This window comes from Rhipicephalus microplus, chromosome 5 (assembly GCF_043290135.1).
Source record: "Rhipicephalus microplus isolate Deutch F79 chromosome 5, USDA_Rmic, whole genome shotgun sequence".
In the NCBI taxonomy this organism is placed as follows: Eukaryota; Metazoa; Arthropoda; class Arachnida; order Ixodida; family Ixodidae; genus Rhipicephalus; species Rhipicephalus microplus.
The window spans coordinates 199330154-199354500 of NC_134704.1; positions in this window are offsets into that span (position 1 = coordinate 199330154).

Below are 24347 nucleotides of genomic sequence, written 5' to 3' on the forward strand. Positions count from 1 at the left end.
CTGGGAAAGAGATAAACTGAGAGATATAGTGCACCGTTAGTATGCATTGCAGATCGTGTTTGGCAGAAACTGTAGTGGCTGGCAATGAGGAGAACTGAGATGGAGTTTAGCATTAGTATCCAATGCAGATTGAGTTTGGCCATAGCTGTAGTGGCTGGGAATGAGGAGAACTGACAGATCGAGTACACCGTTTGTATGCATTGAGATCGTGTTTGGCAATAACTGTAGTGGCTGACAATGTGGAGGACTAGGAGATAAAGTACATCATTTGTATGCATTAGAGATAGTGTTTGGCCATAGCTGTGGTGGCTGAGAATGGGGAGAACTGAGAAACAGAGTACACCATTTGTATGCATTACAGATCGTGTTTGCCATAACCGTAGTGGCTGAGAATGAGGAGCACTGAGAGATTAAGTACACCATTTGTATGCATTGCAGATAGTGTATATCACTAACTGTAGTGGCTGGTAATGACGAGAACTGATAGAAAAGTACACCATTAGCATGCATTACAGTTCGTGTTTGGCCGTCACTGTAGTGGCTGACAATATGGAGAACTGAGAGATAGAGCACACCATTAGTATGCATTGCAAAAAGTGTGGCAATAACTGTAGTGGCTGAGAATGTTGAAAACTGAAAGATAGAGTACACCAGTAGTATGTATTGCAGATGGTGTTTGGCAATACCTGTAGTGGCTGACAAGGTGGTGAACTGAGAGATAGAGTACACCATTTGTATGCACTGCAGATCGTGTTTGGAAGTAACTGTAGTGGCTGGGAATGATGAGCACTAAGAGATAGAGTTCAGCATTAGTATACATTACAGATCGTGTTTGGCCACAACTGAAGTGGCTGACAATGTGAACTGAGAGATAGGGTACATCAGTAGTATGAATTACAGATAGTGTTTGGCCATAGCTGTAGTGGCTGAGATTGTGGAAAACTGAGAGACAGAGTTTACCATTAGTATGCATTACAGATTGTGGTTGGCCATAACTGTAGTGGCTGACAATGTGGAGAACTGAGAGATAGAGTACACGATTAGTATGCATTACAGATAGTGTTTGGCCATAGCTGTAGTAGCTGAGAATGAGGAGAACTGAGAGGTAGAGTACACTGTTAGTAGGAATTGCAGATTGTGTTTGGCAGTAATTGTAGTGGCTGTGAATGAGAACTGAGATAGAGTTCAGCATTAGTATGCATTGCAAATTGAGTTTGGCCATAACTGTAGTGGCTGGAAATGAGGAGAACATAGAGATAGAGTACACCGTTATTATGCATAGCAGATCGTGTTTGGCAGTAACTGTGTTGGCTGAGAATGAGGAGAACTGAGAGACAAAGTACACCATTAGTATGCATTGCAGACCGTGTTTGGCAGACACTGTAGTGGCTGGGATTGAGGAGAACTGAGATAGAGTATAGCATTTGAATCCATTGCAGATTGAGTTTGGCCATAACTGTAGTGGCTGGAAATGAGGAGAACTGAGAGATAGAGTACACCGTTAGTATGCAATCAGATCGTGTTTGGCAATGAATGTAGTGGCTGAGAATGAGGAGAACTGAGAGACAGAGTACACCATTAGTATGCTTTACAGATAGTGTTTGGCCATAATAGGGTTTACAGATAGCTGTAGTGGCTGAGAATGAAGAGAACTGAGAGATAGAGTACACCATTAGTATGCTTTACGGCTCGTGTTTGGCCATTACTGTAGTGGCTGACAATGTGGAGAACTAGGAGATGAAGTACATCATTAGTATGCATTACAGATAGTGTTTGGCCATAGCTGTGGTGGCAAAGAATGTGGAAAACTGAAAGATAGAGTACACCAATAGTATGCATTGCAGATGGTGTTTGACAAACACTCTAGTGGCGGAGAAAAAGATAAACTGAGAGATAGAGTTCAGCATTAGTAGACATTACACATCGCGTTTGGCCATAACTGTAATGGGTGACAATGTGGAGAACTGAGAGATAGAGTACATCAGTAGAATGCATTAAAGATAGTGATTGGCCATAGCTCTAGTGGCTGGGAATGAGGAGAACTGATAGACAAAGAACACCATTAGCATGCATTACAGATCGTGTATGGCCATCACTGTAGTGGCTGACAATGTGTAGAACTGAGAGATAGGGTACACCATTAATATGCATTACAGATAGTGTTTGTCCATAGCTGTAGTGGCTGAGAATGAGAACTGACAGATAGACTACACCATTAGTATGCATTACAGATAGTGTTTGGCCATAGCTGTAGTGGCTGAGAATGAGGAGAACTGAGAGATCGAGTACACCGTTAGTATGCATTACAGATAGTGTTTGGCAATAGCTGTATAGACTGAGAATGAGAACTGAGAGATGGAGTACACCGTTAGTATGCATTGCAGATCATGTTTGGCAGAAACTGTAGTTGCTGGGAACGAGGAGAATCGAGATAGAGTTTAGCATTAGTATCAGTTGCAGATTGAGTTTGGCCATACCTGCAGTGGCTGAAAATGAGGAGAACTGAGAGAGAGCACACCGTTAGTATTCATTGCAGATCGTGTTTGGCAATAACTGTAGTGGCTGAAATTGTGAAGAACTGAGAGATAGAGTACACCATTAGTATGCATTAGAGATCATGTTTGGCCATAGCTGTAGTGGCTGAGAATGAGGTGAACTGAGAAGTAGAGTAAATCGTTAGTAGGCATTGCAGATCGTATTGGGCAGTAACTGTAGTGGCTGGGAATGAGGAGAACTGAGACAGAGTTCAGCTTTAGTATCCATTGCAGATTGAGTTTGGTCATAACTGTAGTGGCTGGTAATGAGGAGAACTGACAGATCGAGTACACCGTTTGTATGCATTGCAGATCGTGTTTGGCAATACCTCTAGTGGCTAAGAATGGGAAGAACTGAGTGATAGAGTACACAATTAGTATGCTTTACAGATCGTGTTTGGCCATAACTGTAGTGGCTGACAATGTGGAGAACTAGGAGATAAAGTACATCATTAGTATGCATTACATATAGTGTTTGGCCATAACTGTAGTGGCTGACAATGAGGAGAACTTAGAGATATCGTACACCAGTAGTATGCATTACAGATAGTGTTTGGAAATAGCTGTAGTGGCTGAGAATGAGGAGAACTGAGAGATATAGTGCACCGTTAGTATGCATTGCAGATCGTGTTTGGCAGAAACTGTAGTGGCGAGCAATGAGGAGAACTGAGATAGAGTTTAGCATTAGTATCCAATGCAGATTGAGTTTGGGCATAGCTGTAGTGGCTGAGAATGAGGAGAACTGACAGATCGGGTACACCGTTTGTATGCATTGAGATCGTGTTTGGCAATAACTGTAGTGGCTAAGAATGTGAAGAACTGAGAGATTGAGTACACCATTAGTATGCTTTACAGATCGTGTTTGGCCATAACTGTAGTGGCTGACAATGTGAGGAACTAGAAGATAAAGTACATCATTAGTATGCATTACAGATAGTGTTTGGCCATAGCTGTGGTGGCTGAGAATGGGGAGAACTGAGAGACAGAGTACACCATTTGTATGCATTGCAGATAGTGTATATCACTAACTGTAGTGGCTGGGAATGACGAGAACTGATAGAAAAGTACACCATTAGCATGCATTACAGTTCGTGTTTGGCCATCACTGTAGTGGCTGACAATATGGAGAACTGAGAGATAGAGTACACCATTAGTATGCATTGCAAAAAGTGTTTGGCAATAACTGTAGTGGCTGAGAATGTTGAAAACTGAAAGATAGAGTACACCAGTAGTATGCATTGCAGATGGTGTTTGGCAATAACTGTAGTGGATGACAAGGTGGTGAACTGAGAGATAGAGTACACCATTTGTATGCACTGCAGATCGTGTTTGGAAGTAACTGTAGTGGCTGGGAATGATGAGAACTGAGAGATTAAGTACACCATTTCATGCATTGCAGATAGTGTATGTCACTAACTGTAGTGGCTGGGAATGACGAGAACTGATAGAAAAGTACACCATTAGCATGCATTACAGTTCGTGTTTGGCCATCACTGTAGTGGCTGACAATGTTGAGAACTGAGAGATAGAGTACACCATTAGTATGCATTGCAAATAGTGTTTGGCAATAACTGTAGTGGCTGAGAATGTGGAAAACTGAAAGATAGAGTACACCAGTAGTATGCATTGCAGATGGTGTTTGGCAATAACTGTAGTGGGTGACAAGGTGGAGAACTGAGAGATAGAGTACACCATTATTATGCACTGCAGATCGTGTTTGGAAGTAACTCTAGTGGCTGGGAATGTTGAGCACTGAGAGATTAAGTACACCATTTTATGCATTGCAGATAGTGTATGTCACTAACTGTAGTGGCTGGGAATGAGGAGAACTGATAGACAAAGTAAGCCATTACCAAGCATTACAGATCCTGTTTGGCCGTCACTGTAGTGGCTGACAATGTGGAGAACTGAGAGATAGAGTACACCATTAGTATGCATTACAGATAGTGTTTGGCCATAGCTGTAGTGGCTGACAATGAGGAGAACTGAAAGATAGAGTACACCAGTAGTATGCATTGCAGATGGTGTTTGGCAATAACTCTAGTGGCTGGGAAAGAGATAAACTGAGAGATAGAGTTCAGCATTAGTATACATTACAGATCGTCTTTGGCCACAACTGTAGTGGTTGACAATGTGGAGGGCTGAGAGATAGAGTACATCAGTAGTATCCATTACAGATAGTGTTTGGCGATAGCTGTAGTGGCTGAGAATGTGGAAAACTGAGAGACAGAGTACACCATTAGTATGCATTACAGACTGCGTTTGGCCATAACTGTAGTGGCAGACAATGTGGAGATTGAGAGATAGAGTACACCATTAGTATGCATTACAGATCGTGTTTGGCCACAACTGTAGTGGCTGACAATGTGGAGAACTGAGAGATAGAGTTCAGCATTAGTATACATTACAGATCGTGTTTGGCCACAACTGAAGTGGCTGACAATGTGAACTGAGAGATAGGGTACATCAGTAGTATGAATTACAGATAGTGTTTGGCCATAGCTGTAGTGGCTGAGAATGTGGAAAACTGAGAGACAGAGTTTACCATTAGTATGCATTACAGATTGTGGTTGGCCATAACTGCAGTGGCTGACAAGGTAGAGAACTGAGAGATAGAGTACACGATTAGTATGCATTACAGATAGTGTTTGGCCATAGCTGTAGTAGCTGAGAATGAGGAGAACTGAGAGGTAGAGTACACTGTTAGTAGGCATTGCAGATTGTGTTTGGCAGTAACTGTAGTGGCTGTGAATGAAAACTGAGATGGAGTTCAGCATTAGTATGCAATGCAGATTGAGGTTGGCCATAACTGTAGTGGCTGAAAATGAGGAGAACTGAGAGAGAGCACACCGTTAGTATTCATTGCAGATCGTGTTTGGCAATAACTGTAGTGGCTGAAATTGTGAAGAACTGAGAGATAGACTACACCATTAGTATGCATTAGAGATCATGTTTGACCATAGCTGTAGTGGCTGAGAATGAGGTGAACTGAGAAGTAGAGTAAATCGTTAGTAGGCATTGCAGATCGTATTTGGCAGTAACTGTAGTGGCTGGGAATGAGGAGAACTGAGACAGAGTTCAGCTTTAGTATCCATTGCAGATTGAGTTTGGTCATAACTGTAGTGGCTGGTAATGAGGAGAACTGACAGATCGAGTACACCGTTTGTATGCATTGCAGATCGTGTTTGGCAATACCTCTAGTGGCTAAGAATGGGAAGAACTGAGTGATAGAGTACACAATTAGTATGCTTTACAGATCGTGTTTGGCCATAACTGTAGTGGCTGACAATGTGGAGAACTAGGAGATAAAGTACATCATTAGTATGCATTACAGATAGTGTTTGGCCATAGCTGTGGTGGCTGAGAATGGGGAGAATTGAGAGACAGAGTACACCATTTGTATACGTTACAGATCGTGTTTGCCATAACCGTAGTGGCTGAGAACGAGGACCACTGATAGATTAAGCACACCATTTGTATGCATTGCAGATAGTGTATATCACTAAATGTAGTGGCTGGGAATGAGGAGAACTGATAGAAAATTACACCATTAGCATGCATTACAGATCGTGTTTGGCCATGACTGTAGTGGCTGACAATGTGGAGAACTGAGAGATAGAGTACACCATAATTATGCATTCCAGATAGTGTTTGGCGATAGCTGTAGTGGCTGACAATGAGGAGAACTGAGAGATCGAGTACACCAGTAGTATGCATTACAGATAGTGTTTGGAAATAGCTGTAGTGGCTGAGAATGAGGAGAACTGAGAGATATAGTGCACCGTTAGTATGCATTGCAGATCGTGTTTGGAAAAAACTGTAGTGGCTGGATATGAGGAGAACTGAGATAGAGTTTAGCATTAGTATCCAATGCAGATTGAGTTTGGCCATAGCTGTAGTGGCTGAGAATGAGGAGAACTGACAGATCGAGTACACCGTTTGTATGCATTGAGATCGTGTTTGGCAATAACTGTAGTGGCTAAGAATGTGAAGAACTGAGAGATTGAGTACACCATTAGTATGCTTTACAGATCGTGTTTGGCCATAACTGTAGTGGCTGACAATGTGGAGAACTAGAAGAAAAAGTACATCATTAGTATGCACTACAGATAGTGTTTGGCCATAGCTGTGGTGGCTGAGAATGGGGAGAACTGAGAGACAGAGTACACCATTTGTATGCATTGCAGGTAGTGTATATCACTAACTGTAGTGGCTGGGAATGACGAGAACTGATAGAAAAGTACACCATTAGCATGCATTACAGTTCGTGTTTGGCCATCACTGTAGTGGCTGACAATATGGAGAACTGAGAGATAGAGTACACCATTAGTATGCATTGCAAAAAGTGTTTGGCAAACACTGTAGTGGCTGAGAATGTTGAAAACTGAAAGATAGAGTACACCAGTAGTATGTATTGCAGATGGTGTTTGGCAATAACTGTAGTGGCTGACAAGGTGGTGAACTGAGAGATAGAGTACACCATTTGTATGCACTGCAGATCGTGTTTGGAAGTAACTGTAGTGGCTGGGAATGATGAGCACTGAGAGATTAAGTACACCATTTCATGCATTGCAGATAGTGTATGTCACTAACTGTAGTGGCTGGGAATGACGAGAACTGAAAGAAAAGTACACCATTACCAAGCATTACAGATCCTGTTTGGCCGTCACTGTAGTGGCTGACAATGTGGAGAACTGAGAGATAGAGTACACCATTAGTATGCATTACAGATAGTGTTTGGCCATAGCTGTAGTGGCTGACAATGAGGAGAACTGAAAGATAGAGTACACCAGTAGTATGCATTGCAGATGGTGTTTGGCAATAACTCTAGTGGCTGGGAAAGAGATAAACTGAGAGATATAGTGCACCGTTAGTATGCATTGCAGATCGTGTTTGGCAGAAACTGTAGTGGCTGGCAATGAGGAGAACTGAGATGGAGGTTAGCATTAGTATCCAATGCAGATTGAGTTTGGCCATAGCTGTAGTGGCTGGGAATGAGGAGAACTGACAGATCGAGTACACCGTTTGTATGCATTGAGATCGTGTTTGGCAATAACTGTAGTGGCTGACAATGTGGAGGACTAGGAGATAAAGTACATCATTTGTATGCATTACAGATCGTGTTTGCCATAACCGTAGTGGCTGAGAATGAGGAGCACTGAGAGATTAAGTACACCATTTGTATGCATTGCAGATAGTGTATATCACTAACTGTAGTGGCTGGTAATGACGAGAACTGATAGAAAAGTACACCTTTAGCATGCATTACAGTTCGTGTTTGGCCGTCACTGTAGTGGCTGACAATATGGAGAACTGAGAGATAGAGCACACCATTAGTATGCATTGCAAAAAGTGTGGCAATAACTGTAGTGGCTGAGAATGTTGAAAACTGAAAGATAGAGTACACCAGTAGTATGTATTGCAGATGGTGTTTGGCAAACACTGTAGTGGCTGACAAGGTGGTGAACTGAGACATAGAGTACACCATTTGTATGCACTGCAGATCGTGTTTGGAAGTAACTGTAGTGGCTGGGAATGATGAGCACTGAGAGATAGAGTTCAGCATTAGTATACATTACAGATCGTGTTTGGCCACAACTGAAGTGGCTGACAATGTGAACTGAGAGATAGGGTACATCAGTAGTATGAATTACAGATAGTGTTTGGCCATAGCTGTAGTGGCTGAGAATGTGGAAAACTGAGAGACAGAGTTTACCATTAGTATGCATTACAGATTGTGGTTGGCCATAACTGTAGTGGCTGACAATGTGGAGAACTGAGAGATAGAGTACACGATTAGTATGCATTACAGATAGTGTTTGGCCATAGCTGTAGTAGCTGAGAATGAGGAGAACTGAGAGGTAGAGTACACTGTTAGTAGGAATTGCAGATTGTGTTTGGCAGTAGTTGTAGTTGCTGTGAATGAGAACTGAGATAGAGTTCAGCATTAGTATGCATTGCAGATTGAGTTTGGCCATAACTGTAGTGGCTGGAAATGAGGAGAACTGAGAGATAGAGTACACCGTTAGTATGCATTGCAGATCGTGTTTGGCAGTAACTGTGTTGGCTGAGAATGAGGAGAACTGAGAGACAAAGTACACCATTAGTATGCATTGCAGACCGTGTTTGGCAGACACTGTAGTGGCTGGGATTGAGGAGAACTGAGATAGAGTATAGAATTTGAATCCATTGCAGATTGAGTTTGGCCATAACTGTAGTGGCTGGAAATGAGGAGAACTGAGAGATAGAGTACACCGTTAGTATGCATTGCAGATCGTGTTTGGCAATGAATGTAGTGGCTGAGAATGAGGAGAACTGAGAGACAGAGTACACCAATAGTATGCTTTACAGATAGTGTTTGGCCATAATAGGGTTTACAGATAGCTGTAGTGGCTGAGAATGAAGAGAACTGAGAGATAGAGTACACCATTAGTATGCTTTACGGCTCGTGTTTGGCCATTACTGTAGTGGCTGACAATGTGGAGAACTAGGAGATGAAGTACATCATTAGTATGCATTACAGATAGTGTTTGGCCATAGCTGTGGTGGCTGAGAATGTGGAAAACTGAAAGATAGAGTACACCAATAGTATGCATTGCAGATGGTGTTTGACAAACACTCTAGTGGCGGAGAAAAAGATAAACTGAGAGATAGAGTTCAGCATTAGTAGACATTACACATCGCGTTTGGCCATAACTGTAATGGGTGACAATGTGGAGAACTGAGAGATAGAGTACATCAGTAGAATGCATTAAAGATAGTGATTGGCCATAGCTCTAGTGGCTGGGAATGAGGAGATTTGATAGACAAAGAACACCATTAGCATGCATTACAGATCGTGTTTGGCCATCACTGTAGTGGCTGACAATGTGTAGAACTGAGAGATAGGGTACACCATTAGTATGCATTACAGATAGTGTTTGTCCATAGCTGTAGTGGCTGAGAATGAGAACTGAGAGATAGACTACACCATTAGTATGCATTACAGATAGTGTTTGGCCATAGCTGTAGTGGCTGAGAATGAGGAGAACTGAGAGATCGAGTACACCGTTATTATGCATTACAGATAGTGTTTGGCAATAGCTGTATAGGCTGAGAATGAGAACTGAGAGATGGAGTACACCGTTAGTATGCATTGCAGATCATGTTTGGCAGAAACTGTAGTTGCTGGGAACGAGGAGAATCGAGATAGAGTTTAGCATTAGTATCAGTTGCAGATTGAGTTTGGCCATACCTGCAGTGGCTGAGAATGAGGAGAACTGAGAGATAGAGTACACCGTTAGTATGCATTGCAGATCTTGTTTGGCAACAACTGTAGTGGCTCAGAATGAGGAGAACTGAGAGAGAGAGTACACCATTAGTAAGCATTGCAGAACGCGTTTGGCAATAATTGTAGTGGCTGAGAATGTGAAGAACTGAGAGATAGAGTACACCATTAGTATGCTTTACAGATCGTGTTTGGCCATAACTGTAGTGGCTGACAATGTGGAGAACTAGGAGATAAAGTACATCATTAGTATGCATTATACATAGTGTTTGGTCATAGCTGTAGTGGCTGAGATTGTGGAGAACTGAGAGACAGAGTACACCGTTAGCGTGCATTACAGGTTGTGTTTGCAGTAACTGTAGTGGCTGGGAATGAGGAGAACTGAGTTAGAGTTCAGCTTAAGTATCCATTGCAGATTGAGTTTGGCCATAACTTCAGTGGCTGGGAATGCGGAGAACAGAGAGACACAGTACACCATTAGTATGCATTACAGGTCGTGTTTGGCAGTAACTGTAGTGGCTGGGAACGAGGAGCACTGATAGATAGAGTACACCATTTCTATGCATTGCACATAGTGTATGTCACTAACTGTAGTGGCTGGGAATGAGGAGAACTGATAGACAAAGTACCCCATTAGCATGCATTACAGATCGTGTTTGGCCATAACTGTAGTGACTGACAATGTGCAGAAATGAGAGATAGAGTACACCACTAGTATGCATTAAAGATAGTGTTTGACCAGAGCTGTAGTGGCTGAGAATGAGGAGAACTGAGAGATTAAGCACACCATTTGTATGCATTGTAGATAGTGTATATAACTAACTGTAGTGGCTGGGAATGAGGAGAACTGATAGAAAAGTACACCATTAGCATGCATTACAGATCGTGCTTGGCCATCACTGTAGTGGCTGACAATGTGGAGAACTGAGAGATAGAGTACACCATTAGTATGCATTGCAAAAAGTGTTTGGCAATAACTGTAGTGGCTGAGAATGTTGAAAACTGAAAGATAGAGTACACCAGTAGTATGCATTGCAGATGGTGTTTGGCAATAACTGTAGTGGCTGACAAGGTGGTGAACTGAGAGATAGAGTACACCATTTGTATGCACTGCAGATCGTGTTTGGAAGTAACTGTAGTGGCTGGGAATGATGAGCACTGAGAGATTATGTACACCATTTTATGCATTACAGATAGTGTATGTCACTAACTGTAGTGGCTGGGAATGACGAGAACTGATAGAAAAGTACAGCATTAGCATGCATTACAGTTCGTGTTTGGCCATCACTGTAGTGGCTGACAATGTTGAGAACTGAGAGATAGAGTACACCATTAGTATGCATTGCAAGTAGTGTTTGGCAATAACTGTAGTGGCTGAGATGTGGAAAACTGAAAGATAGAGTACACTAGTGGTATGCATTGCAGATGGTGTTTGGCAATAACTGTAGTGGCTGACAAGGTGGAGAACTGAGAGATAGAGTACACCATTATTATGCACTGCATATCGTGTTTGGAAGTAAATCTAGTGGCTGGGAATGTTGAGCACTAAGAGATTAAGTACACCATTTTATGCATTGCAGATAGTGTATGTCACTAACTGTAGTGGCTGGGAATGAGGAGAACTGATAGACAAAGTACACCATTACCAAGCATTACAGATCGTGTTTGGCCGTCACTGTAGTGGCTGACAATGTGGAGAACTGAGAGATAGAGTACAGCATTAGTATGCATTACAGATAGTGTTTGGCCATAGCTGTAGTGGCTGACAATGAGGAGAACTGAAAGATAGAGTACACCAGTAGTATGCATTGCAGATGGTGTTTGGCCATAACTGTAGTGGCGGACAATGTGGAGACTGAGAGATAGAGTACACCTTTAGTATGCATTACAGATCGTGTTTGGCCACAACTGTAGTGGCTGACAATGTGGAGAACTGAGAGATAGAGTTTAGCATTAGTATACATTACAGATCGTGTTTGGCCACAACTGAAGTGGCTGACAATGTGAACTGAGAGATAGGGTACATCAGTAGTATGAAATACAGATAGTGTTTGCCCATAGCTGTAGTGGCTGAGAATGTGGAAAACTGAGAGACAGAGTTTACCATTAGTATGCATTACAGATTGTGGTTGGCCATAACTGTAGTGGCTGACAATGTAGAGAACTGAGAGGTAGAGTACACTGTTAGTAGGCATTGCAGATTGTGTTTGGCAGTAATTGTAGTGGCTGTGAATGAAAACTGAGATAGAGTTCAGCATTAGTAGGCATTGCAGATTGAGTTTGGCCATAACTGTAGTGGCTGGAAATGAGGAGAACTGAAAGATAGAGTACACCGTTAGTATGCATTGCAGATCGTGTTTGGCAGTAACTGTGTTGGCTGAGAATGAGGAGAACTGAGAGACAAAGTACACCATTTGTATGCATTGCAGACCGTGTTTGGCAGACACTGTAGTGGCTGGAAATGAGGAGAACTGAGAGATAGAGTACACCGTTAGTATTCATTGCAGATCGTGTTTGGCAATAAATGTAGTGGCTGAGAATGAGGAGAACAGAGAGACAGAGTACACCATTAATATGCTTTACAGATAGTGTTTGGCCATGATAGGGTTTACAGATAGCTGTAGTGGCTGAGAATGAAGAGAACTGAGAGATAGAGTACACCATTAGTATGCTTTACGGCTCGTGTTTGGCCATTACTGTAGTGGCTGACAATGTGGAGAACAAGGAGATGAAGTACATCATTAGTATGCATTACAGATAGTGTTTGGCCATAGATGTGGTGGCTGAGAATGGGGAGAACTGAGAGATACAGTACACCATTAGTATGCATTGCAAATAGTGTTTGGCAATAACTGTAGTGGCTTAGGATCTGGAAAACTGAAAGATAGAGTACACCAGTAGTATGCATTGCAGATGCTGTTTGACAAACACTCTAGTGGCTGGGAAAAAGATAAACTGAGAGATAGAGTTCAGCATTAGTAGACATTACACATCGCGTTTGGCCATAACTGTAATGGCTGACAATGTGGAGAACTGTGAGATAGAGTACATCAGTAGAATGCATTAAATATAGTGATTGGCCATAGCTCTAGTGGCTGGGAATGAGGAGAACTGATAGACAAAGAACACCATTAGCATGCATTACAGATCGTGTTTGGCCATCACTGTAATGGCTGACAATGTGTAGAACTGAGAGATAGGGTACACCATTAGTATGCATTGCAGATAGTGTTTGTCCATAGCTGTAGTGGCTGAGAATGAGAACTGAGAGATAGACTACACCATTAGTATGCATTTCAGGTAGTGTTTGGTCATAGCTGTAGTTGCTGATAATGAGGAGAACTGAGAGATCGAGTACACCGTTGGTATTCATTACGGATAGTGTTTGGCAATAGCTGTATAAGCTGAGAATGAGAACTGAGAGATGGAGTACACCGTTAGTATGCATTGCAGATCATGTTTGGCAGAAACTGTAGTTGCTGGGAACGAGGAGAATCGAGATAGAGTTTAGCATTAGTATCCATTGCAGATTGAGTTTGGCCATACCTGCAGTGACTGGGAATGAGGAGAACTGACAGATAGAGTACACCGTTAGTATGCATGGAAGATCTTGTTTGGCAACAACTGTAGTGGCTGAGAATGAGGAGAACTGAGAGAGAGAGTACACCATTAGTATGCATTGCAGAACGTGTTTGGCAATAACTGTAGTGGCTGAGAATGTGAAGAACTCAGAGATAGAGTACACCATTAGTATGCTTTAGAGATCGTGTTTGGCCATAACTGTAGTGGCTGACAATGTGGAGAACTAGGAGATAAAGTACATCATTAGTATGCATTATACATAGTGTTTGGTCATAGCTGTAGTGGCTGAGATTGTGGAGAACTGAGAGATAGAGTACATCAGTAGTATGCATTACAGATAGTGTTTGGCGATAGCTGTAGTGGCTGAGAATGTGGAAAAAAGAGACACAGAGTACACCATTAGTATGCATTACAGACTGCGTTTGGCCATAACTGTAGTGGCGGACAATGTGGAGAACTGAGAGATAGAGTACACCATTAGTATGCATTACAGATCGTGTTTGGTCACAACTGTAGTGGCTGACAATGTGGAGAACTGAGAGATAGAGTTCAGCATTAGTATACATTAAAGATCGTGTTTGGCCACAACTGTAGTGGCTGACAATGTGAACTGAGAGATAGGGTACATCAGTAGTATGAATTACAGATAGTGTTTGGCCATAGCTGTAGTGGCTGAGAATGTGGAAAACTGAGAGACAGAGTTTACCATTAGTATGCATTACAGATTGTGGTTAGCCATAACTGTAGTGGCTGACAATGTAGAGAACTGAGAGATAGAGTACACGATTAGTATGCATTACAGATAGTGTTTGGCCATAGCTGTAGTAGCTGAGAATGAGGAGAACTCAGAGATAGAGTACACCATTAGTATGCATTACAGATAGTGTTTGGCCATAGCTGTAGTGGCTGATAATGAGGCGAACTGAGAAATAGAGTACACCGTTAGCGTGCATTGCAGGTTGTGCTTGCAGTAACTGTAGTGGCTGGGAATGAGGAGAACTGAGTTAGAGTTCAGCTTTAGTATCCATTGCAGATTGAGTTTGGCCATAACTTCAGTGGCTGGGAATGCGGAGAACTGAGAGACACAGTACACCATTAGTATGCATTACAGGTCGTGTTTGGCAGTAACTGTAGTGGCTGGGAATGACGAGCACTGAGAGATAGAGTACACCATTTGTATGCATTGCAGATAGTGTATGTGACTAACTGTAGTGGCTGGGAATGAGGAGAACTGATAGACAAAGTACCCCATTAGCATGCATTACAGATCGTGTTTGGCCATAACTGTAGTGACTGACAATGTGGAGAAATGAGAGATAGAGTACACCACTAGTATGCATTACAGATAGTGTTTGACCAGAGCTGTAGTGGCTGGGAATGAGGAGCACTGAGAGATAGGGCACACCATTAATATGCATTGCAGATAGCGTGTCACAGCTGTAGTGGCTAGGAATGAGGAGAACCGAGAGCATTAGAATTAGTATACATTGCAGAAAGTGGTTGGCCATAACAGTAGCGGCTGGGAATGAGGAGAACTGAGATAGAGTTCAGCATTTTTATGCATTGCAGATTGTGTTTGGCCATAAGTGTAGTGGCCGAAAATGAGGTTCACAGAGAGATAGAGTTCAGCATTAGTATACATTGCAGATTGTTTTGGGCCATTATTTTAGTGACTGAGATTGAGGAGAACTGAGAGACAGAGTACACCATTAGTATGCTTTACAGATAGTGTTTGGCCATAATAGGGTTTACAGATAGCTGTAGTGGCTGAGAATGAAGAGAACTGAGAGATAGAGTACACCATTAGTATGCTTTACGGCTCGTGTTTGGCCATAACTGTAGTGGCTGACAATGTGGAGAACTGAGAGATAGAGTACACCATTAGTATGCATTACAGATAGTGTTTGGCCATAGCTGTAGTGGCTGAGAATGAGGAGAACTGAGAGGTAGAGTACACCGTTAGTATGCATTGCAGATTGTGTTTGGCAGTTACTGTAGTGGCTGTGAATGAGAACTGAGATGGAGTTCAGCATTAGTATGCATTTCAGATTGAGGTTGGCCATACCTGTAGTGGCTGGGAATGAGGAGAACTGAGAGAGAGCACACCGTTAGTATTCATTGCAGATCGTGTTTGGCAATAACTGTAGTGGCTGATATTGTGAAGAACTGAGAGATAGAGTACACCATTAGTATGCATTAGAGATCATGTTTGGCCATAGCTGTAGTGGCTGAGAATGAGGTGAACTGAGAAGTAGAGTAAATCGTTAGTAGGCATTGCAGATCGTATTGGGCAGTAACTGTAGTGGCTGAGAATGAGGAGAACTGAGACAGAGTTCAGCTTTAGTATCCATTGCAGATTGAGTTTGGTCATAACTGTAGTGGCTGGTAATGAGGAGAACTGACAGATCGAGTACACCGTTTGTATGCATTGCAGATCGTGTTTGGCAATACCTCTAGTGGCTAAGAATGGGAAGAACTGAGTGATAGAGTACACAATTAGTATGCTTTACAGATCGTGTTTGGCCATAACTGTAGTGGCTGACAATGTGGAGAACTAGGAGATAAAGTACATCATAGTATGCATTACATATAGTGTTTGACCATAACTGTAGTGGCTGACAATGAGGAGAACTTAGAGATATCGTACACCAGTAGTATGCATTACAGATAGTGTTTGGAAATAGCTGTAGTGGCTGAGAATGAGGAGAACTGAGAGATATAGTGCACCGTTAGTATGCATTGCAGATCGTGTTTGGCAGAAACTGTAGTGGCTGGCAATGAGGAGAACTGAGATAGAGTTTAGCATTAGTATCCAATGCAGATTGAGTTTGGCCATAGCTGTAGTGGCTGAGAATGAGGAGAACTGACAGATCGAGTACACCGTTTGTATGCATTGAGATCGTGTTTGGCAATAACTGTAGTGGCTAAGAATGTGAAGAACTGAGAGATTGAGTACACCATTAGTATGCTTTACAGATCGTGTTTGGCCATAACTGTAGTGGCTGACAATGTGAGGAACTAGAAGATAAAGTACATCATTAGTATGCATTACAGATAGTGTTTGGCCATAGCTGTGGTGGCTGAGAATGGGGAGAACTGAGAGACAGAGTACACCATTTGTATGCATTGCAGATAGTGTATATCACTAACTGTAGTGGCTGGGAATGACGAGAACTGATAGAAAAGTACACCATTAGCATGCATTACAGTTCGTGTTTGGCCATCACTGTGGTGGCTGACAATATGTAGAACTGAGAGATAGAGTACACCATTAGTATGCATTGCAAAAAGTGTTTGGCAATAACTGTAGTGGCTGAGAATGTTGAAAACTGAAAGATAGAGTACACCAGTAGTATGCATTGCAGATGGTGTTTGGCAATAACTGTAGTGGATGACAAGGTGGTGAACTGAGAGATAGAGTACACCTTTTGTATGCACTGCAGATCGTGTTTGGAAGTCACTGTAGTGGCTGGGAATGATGAGAACTGAGAGATTAAGTACACCATTTCATGCATTGCAGATAGTGTATGTCACTAACTGTAGTGGCTGGGAATGACGAGAACTGATAGAAAAGTACACCATTAGCATGCATTACAGTTCGTGTTTGGCCATCACTGTAGTGGCTGACAATGTTGAGAACTGAGAGATAGAGTACACCATTAGTATGCATTGCAAATAGTGTTTGGCAATAACTGTAGTGGCTGAGAATGTGGAAAACTGAAAGATAGAGTACACCAGTAGTATGCATTGCAGATGGTGTTTGGCAATAACTGTAGTGGGTGACAAGGTGGAGAACTGAGAGATAGAGTACACCATTAATATGCACTGCAGATCGTGTTTGGAAGTAACTCTAGTGGCTGGGAATGTTGAGCACTGAGAGATTAAGTACACCATTTTATGCATTGCAGATAGTGTATGTCACTAACTGTAGTGGCTGGGAATGAGGAGAACTGATAGACAAAGTACACCATTACCAAGCATTACAGATCCTGTTTGGCCGTCACTGTAGTGGCTGACAATGTGGAGAACTGAGAGATAGAGTACACCATTAGTATGCATTACAGATAGTGTTTTGCCATAGCTCTTGTGGCTGACAATGAGGAGAACTGAAAGATAGAGTACACCAGTAGTATGCATTGCAGATGGTGTTTGGCAATAACTCTAGTGGCTGGGAAAGAGATAAACTGAGAGATAGAGTTCAGCATTAGTATACATTACAGATCGTCTTTGGCCACAACTGTAGTGGTTGACAATGTGGAGGGCTGAGAGATAGAGTACATCAGTAGTATCCATTACAGATAGTGTTTGGCGATAGCTGTAGTGGCTGAGAATGTGGAAAACTGAGAGACAGCGTACACCATTAGTATGCATTACAGACTGCGTTTGGCCATAACTGTAGTGGCAGACAATGTGGAGATTGAGAGATAGAATACACCATTAGTATGCATTACAGATCGTGTTTGGCCACAACTGTAGTGGCTGACAATGTGGAGAACTGAGAGATAGAGTTCAGCATTAGTATACATTACAGATCGTGTTTGGCCACAACTGAAGTGGCTGACAATGTGAACTGAGAGATAGGGTACATCAGTAGTATGAATTACAGATAGTGTTTGGCCATAGCTGTAGTGGCTGAGAATGTGGAAAACTGAGAGACAGAGTTTACCATTAGTATGCATTACAGATTGTGGTTGGCCATAACTGCAGTGGCTGACAAGGTAGAGAACTGAGAGATAGAGTACACGATTAGTATGCATTACAGATAGTGTTTGGCCATAGCTGTAGTAGCTGAGAATGAGGAGAACTGAGAGGTAGAGTACACTGTTAGTAGGCATTGCAGATTGTGTTTGGCAGTAACTGTAGTGGCTGTGAATGAAAACTGAGATGGAGTTCAGCATTAGTATGCAATGCAGATTGAGGTTGGCCATAACTGTAGTGGCTGAAAATGAGGAGAACTGAGAGAGAGCACACCGTTAGTATTCATTGCAGATCGTGTTTGGCAATAACTGTAGTGGCTGAAATTGTGAAGAACTGAGAGATAGACTACACCATTAGTATGCATTAGAGATCATGTTTGACCATAGCTGTAGTGGCTGAGAATGAGGTGAACTGAGAAGTAGAGTAAATCGTTAGTAGGCATTGCAGATCGTATTTGGCAGTAACTGTAGTGGCTGGTAATGAGGAGAACTGACAGATCGAGTACACCGTTTGTATGCATTGCAGATCGTGTTTGGCAATACCTCTAGTGGCTAAGAATGGGAAGAACTGAGTGATAGAGTACACAATTAGTATGCTTTACAGATCGTGTTTGGCCATAACTGTAGTGGCTGACAATGTGGAGAACTAGGAGATAAAGTACATCATTAGTATGCATTACAGATAGTGTTTGGCCATAGCTGTGGTGGCTGAGAATGGGGAGAATTGAGAGACAGAGTACACCATTTGTATACGTTACAGATCGTGTTTGCCATAACCGTAGTGGCTGAGAACGAGGACCACTGATAGATTAAGCACACCATTTGTATGCATTGCAGATAGTGTATATCACTAACTGTAGTGGCTGGGAATGAGGAGAACTGATAGAAAATTACACCATTAGCATGCATTACAGATCGTGTTTGGCCATGACTGTAGTGGCTGACAATGTGGAGAACTGAGAGATAGAGTACACCATAATTATGCATTCCAGATAGTGTTTGGCGATAACTGTAGTGGCTGACAATGAGGAGAACTGAGAGATCGAGTACACCAGTAGTATGCATTACAGATAGTGTTTGGAAATAGCTGTAGTGGCTGAGAATGAGGAGAACTGAGAGATAGAGTTCAGCATTAGTATACATTAAAGATCGTGTTTGGCCACAACTGTAGTGGCTGACAATGTGAACTGAGAGATAGGGTACATCAGTAGTATGAATTACAGATAGTGTTTGGCCATAGCTGTAGTGGCTGAGAATGTGGAAAACTGAGAGACAGAGTTTACCATTAGTATGCATTACAGATTGTGGTTAGCCATAACTGTAGTGGCTGACAATGTAGAGAACTGAGAGATAGAGTACACGATTAGTATGCATTACAGATAGTGTTTGGCCATAGCTGTAGTAGCTGAGAATGAGGAGAACTCAGAGATAGAGTACACCATTAGTATGCATTACAGATAGTGTTTGGCCATAGCTGTAGTGGCTGATAATGAGGCGAACTGAGAAATAGAGTACACCGTTAGCGTGCATTGCAGGTTGTGCTTGCAGTAACTGTAGTGGCTGGGAATGAGGAGAACTGAGTTAGAGTTCAGCTTTAGTATCCATTGCAGATTGAGTTTGGCCATAACTTCAGTGGCTGGGAATGCGGAGAACTGAGAGACACAGTACACCATTAGTATGCATTACAGGTCGTGTTTGGCAGTAACTGTAGTGGCTGGGAATGACGAGCACTGAGAGATAGAGTACACCATTTGTATGCATTGCAGATAGTGTATGTGACTAACTGTAGTGGCTGGGAATGAGGAGAACTGATAGACAAAGTACCCCATTAGCATGCATTACAGATCGTGTTTGGCCATAACTGTAGTGACTGACAATGTGGAGAAATGAGAGATAGAGTACACCACTAGTATGCATTACAGATAGTGTTTGACCAGAGCTGTAGTGGCTGGGAATGAGGAGCACTGAGAGATAGGGCACACCATTAATATGCATTGCAGATAGCGTGTCACTAACTGTAGTGGCTAGGAATGAGGAGAACCGAGAGCATTAGAATTAGTATACATTGCAGAAAGTGGTTGGCCATAACAGTAGCGGCTGGGAATGAGGAGAACTGAGATAGAGTTCAGCATTTTTATGCATTGCAGATTGTGTTTGGCCATAAGTGTAGTGGCCGAAAATGAGGTTCACAGAGAGATAGAGTTCAGCATTAGTATACATTGCAGATTGTTTTGGGCCATTATTTTAGTGACTGAGATTGAGGAGAACTGAGAGACAGAGTACACCATTAGTATGCTTTACAGATAGTGTTTGGCCATAATAGGGTTTACAGATAGCTGTAGTGGCTGAGAATGAAGAGAACTGAGAGATAGAGTACACCATTAGTATGCTTTACGGCTCGTGTTTGGCCATAACTGTAGTGGCTGACAATGTGGAGAACTGAGAGATAGAGTACACCATTAGTATGCATTACAGATAGTGTTTGGCCATAGCTGTAGTGGCTGAGAATGAGGAGAACTGAGAGGTAGAGTACACCGTTAGTATGCATTGCAGATTGTGTTTGGCAGTTACTGTAGTGGCTGTGAATGAGAACTGAGATGGAGTTCAGCATTAGTATGCATTGCAGATTGAGGTTGGCCATACCTGTAGTGGCTGGGAATGAGGAGAACTGAGAGAGAGCACACCGTTAGTATTCATTGCAGATCGTGTTTGGCAATAACTGTAGTGGCTGATATTGTGAAGAACTGAGAGATAGAGTACACCATTAGTATGCATTAGAGATCATGTTTGGCCATAGCTGTAGTGGCTGAGAATGAGGTGAACTGAGAAGTAGAGTAAATCGTTAGTAGGCATTGCAGATCGTATTGGGCAGTAACTGTAGTGGCTGGGAATGAGGAGAACTGAGACAGAGTTCAGCTTTAGTATCCATTGCAGATTGAGTTTGGTCATAACTGTAGTGGCTGGTAATGAGGAGAACTGACAGATCGAGTACACCGTTTGTATGCATTGCAGATCGTGTTTGGCAATACCTCTAGTGGCTAAGAATGGGAAGAACTGAGTGATAGAGTACACAATTAGTATGCTTTACAGATCGTGTTTGGCCATAACTGTAGTGGCTGACAATGTGGAGAACTAGGAGATAAAGTACATCATTAGTATGCATTACATATAGTGTTTGGCCATAACTGTAGTGGCTGACAATGAGGAGAACTTAGAGATATCGTACACCAGTAGTATGCATTACAGATAGTGTTTGGAAATAGCTGTAGTGGCTGAGAATGAGGAGAACTGAGAGATATAGTGCACCGTTAGTATGCATTGCAGATCGTGTTTGGCAGAAACTGTAGTGGCTGGCAATGAGGAGAACTGAGATAGAGTTTAGCATTAGTATCCAATGCAGATTGAGTTTGGCCATAGCTGTAGTGGCTGAGAATGAGGAGAACTGACAGATCGAGTACACCGTTTGTATGCATTGAGATCGTGTTTGGCAATAACTGTAGTGGCTAAGAATGTGAAGAACTGAGAGATTGAGTACACCATTAATATGCTTTACAGATCGTGTTTGGCCATAACTGTAGTGGCTGACAATGTGAGGAACTAGAAGATAAAGTACATCATTAGTATGCATTACAGATAGTGTTTGGCCATAGCTGTGGTGGCTGAGAATGGGGAGAACTGAGAGACAGAGTACACCATTTGTATGCATTGCAGATAGTGTATATCACTAACTGTAGTGGCTGGGAATGACGAGAACTGATAGAAAAGTACACCATTAGCATGCATTACAGTTCGTGTTTGGCCATCACTGTGGTGGCTGACAATATGTAGAACTGAGAGATAGAGTACACCATTAGTATGCATTGCAAAAAGTGTTTGGCAATAACTGTAGTGGCTGAGAATGTTGAAAACTGAAAGATAGAGTACACCAGTAGTATGCATTGCAGATGGTGTTTGGCAATAACTGTAGTGGATGACAAGGTGGTGAACTGAGAGATAGAGTACACCTTTTGTATGCACTGCAGATCGTGTTTGGAAGTCACTGTAGTGGCTGGGAATGATGAGAACTGAGAGATTAAGTACACCATTTCATGCATTGCAGATAGTGTATGTCACTAACTGTAGTGGCTGGGAATGACGAGAACTGATAGAAAAGTACACCATTAGCATGCATTACAGTTCGTGTTTGGCCATCACTGTAGTGGCTGACAATGTTGAGAACTGAGAGATAGAGTACACCATTAGTATGCATTGCAAATAGTGTTTGGCAATAACTGTAGTGGCTGAGAATGTGGAAAACTGAAAGATAGAGTACACCAGTAGTATGCATTGCAGATGGTGTTTGGCAATAACTGTAGTGGGTGACAAGGTGGAGAACTGAGAGATAGAGTACACCATTATTATGCACTGCAGATCGTGTTTGGAAGTAACTCTAGTGGCTGGGAATGTTGAGCACTGAGAGATTAAGTACACCATTTTATGCATTGCAGATAGTGTATGTCACTAACTGTAGTGGCTGGGAATGAGGAGAACTGATAGACAAAGTACACCATTACCAAGCATTACAGATCCTGTTTGGCCGTCACTGTAGTGGCTGACAATGTGGAGAACTGAGAGATAGAGTACACCATTAGTATGCATTACAGATAGTGTTTGGCCATAGCTGTAGTGGCTGACAATGAGGAGAACTGAAAGATAGAGTACACCAGTAGTATGCATTGCAGATGGTGTTTGGCAATAACTCTAGTGGCTGGGAAAGAGATAAACTGAGAGATAGAGTTCAGCATTAGTATACATTACAGATCGTCTTTGGCCACAACTGTAGTGGTTGACAATGTGGAGGGCTGAGAGATAGAGTACATCAGTAGTATCCATTACAGATAGTGTTTGGCGATAGCTGTAGTGGCTGAGAATGTGGAAAACTGAGAGACAGAGTACACCATTAGTATGCATTACAGACTGCGTTTGGCCATAACTGTAGTGGCAGACAATGTGGAGATTGAGAGATAGAGTACACCATTAGTATGCATTACAGATCGTGTTTGGCCACAACTGTAGTGGCTGACAATGTGGAGAACTGAGAGATAGAGTTCAGCATTAGTATACATTACAGATCGTGTTTGGCCACAACTGAAGTGGCTGACAATGTGAACTGAGAGATAGGGTACATCAGTAGTATGAATTACAGATAGTGTTTGGCCATAGCTGTAGTGGCTGAGAATGTGGAAAACTGAGAGACAGAGTTTACCATTAGTATGCATTACAGATTGTGGTTGGCCATAACTGCAGTGGCTGACAAGGTAGAGAACTGAGAGATAGAGTACACGATTAGTATGCATTACAGATAGTGTTTGGCCATAGCTGTAGTAGCTGAGAATGAGGAGAACTGAGAGGTAGAGTACACTGTTAGTAGGCATTGCAGATTGTGTTTGGCAGTAACTGTAGTGGCTGTGAATGATAACTGAGATGGAGTTCAGCATTAGTATGCAATGCAGATTGAGGTTGGCCATAACTGTAGTGGCTGAAAATGAGGAGAACTGAGAGAGAGCACACCGTTAGTATTCATTGCAGATCGTGTTTGGCAATAACTGTAGTGGCTGAAATTGTGAAGAACTGAGAGATAGACTACACCATTAGTATGCATTAGAGATCATGTTTGACCATAGCTGTAGTGGCTGAGAATGAGGTGAACTGAGAAGTAGAGTAAATCGTTAGTAGGCATTGCAGATCGTATTTGGCAGTAACTGTAGTGGCTGGTAATGAGGAGAACTGACAGATCGAGTACACCGTTTGTATGCATTGCAGATCGTGTTTGGCAATACCTCTAGTGGCTAAGAATGGGAAGAACTGAGTGATAGAGTACACAATTAGTATGCTTTACAGATCGTGTTTGGCCATAACTGTAGTGGCTGACAATGTGGAGAACTAGGAGATAAAGTACATCATTAGTATGCATTACAGATAGTGTTTGGCCATAGCTGTGGTGGCTGAGAATGGGGAGAATTGAGAGACAGAGTACACCATTTGTATACGTTACAGATCGTGTTTGCCATAACCGTAGTGGCTGAGAACGAGGACCACTGATAGATTAAGCACACCATTTGTATGCATTGCAGATAGTGTATATCACTAACTGTAGTGGCTGGGAATGAGGAGAACTGATAGAAAATTACACCATTAGCATGCATTACAGATCGTGTTTGGCCATGACTGTAGTGGCTGACAATGTGGAGAACTGAGAGATAGAGTACACCATAATTATGCATTCCA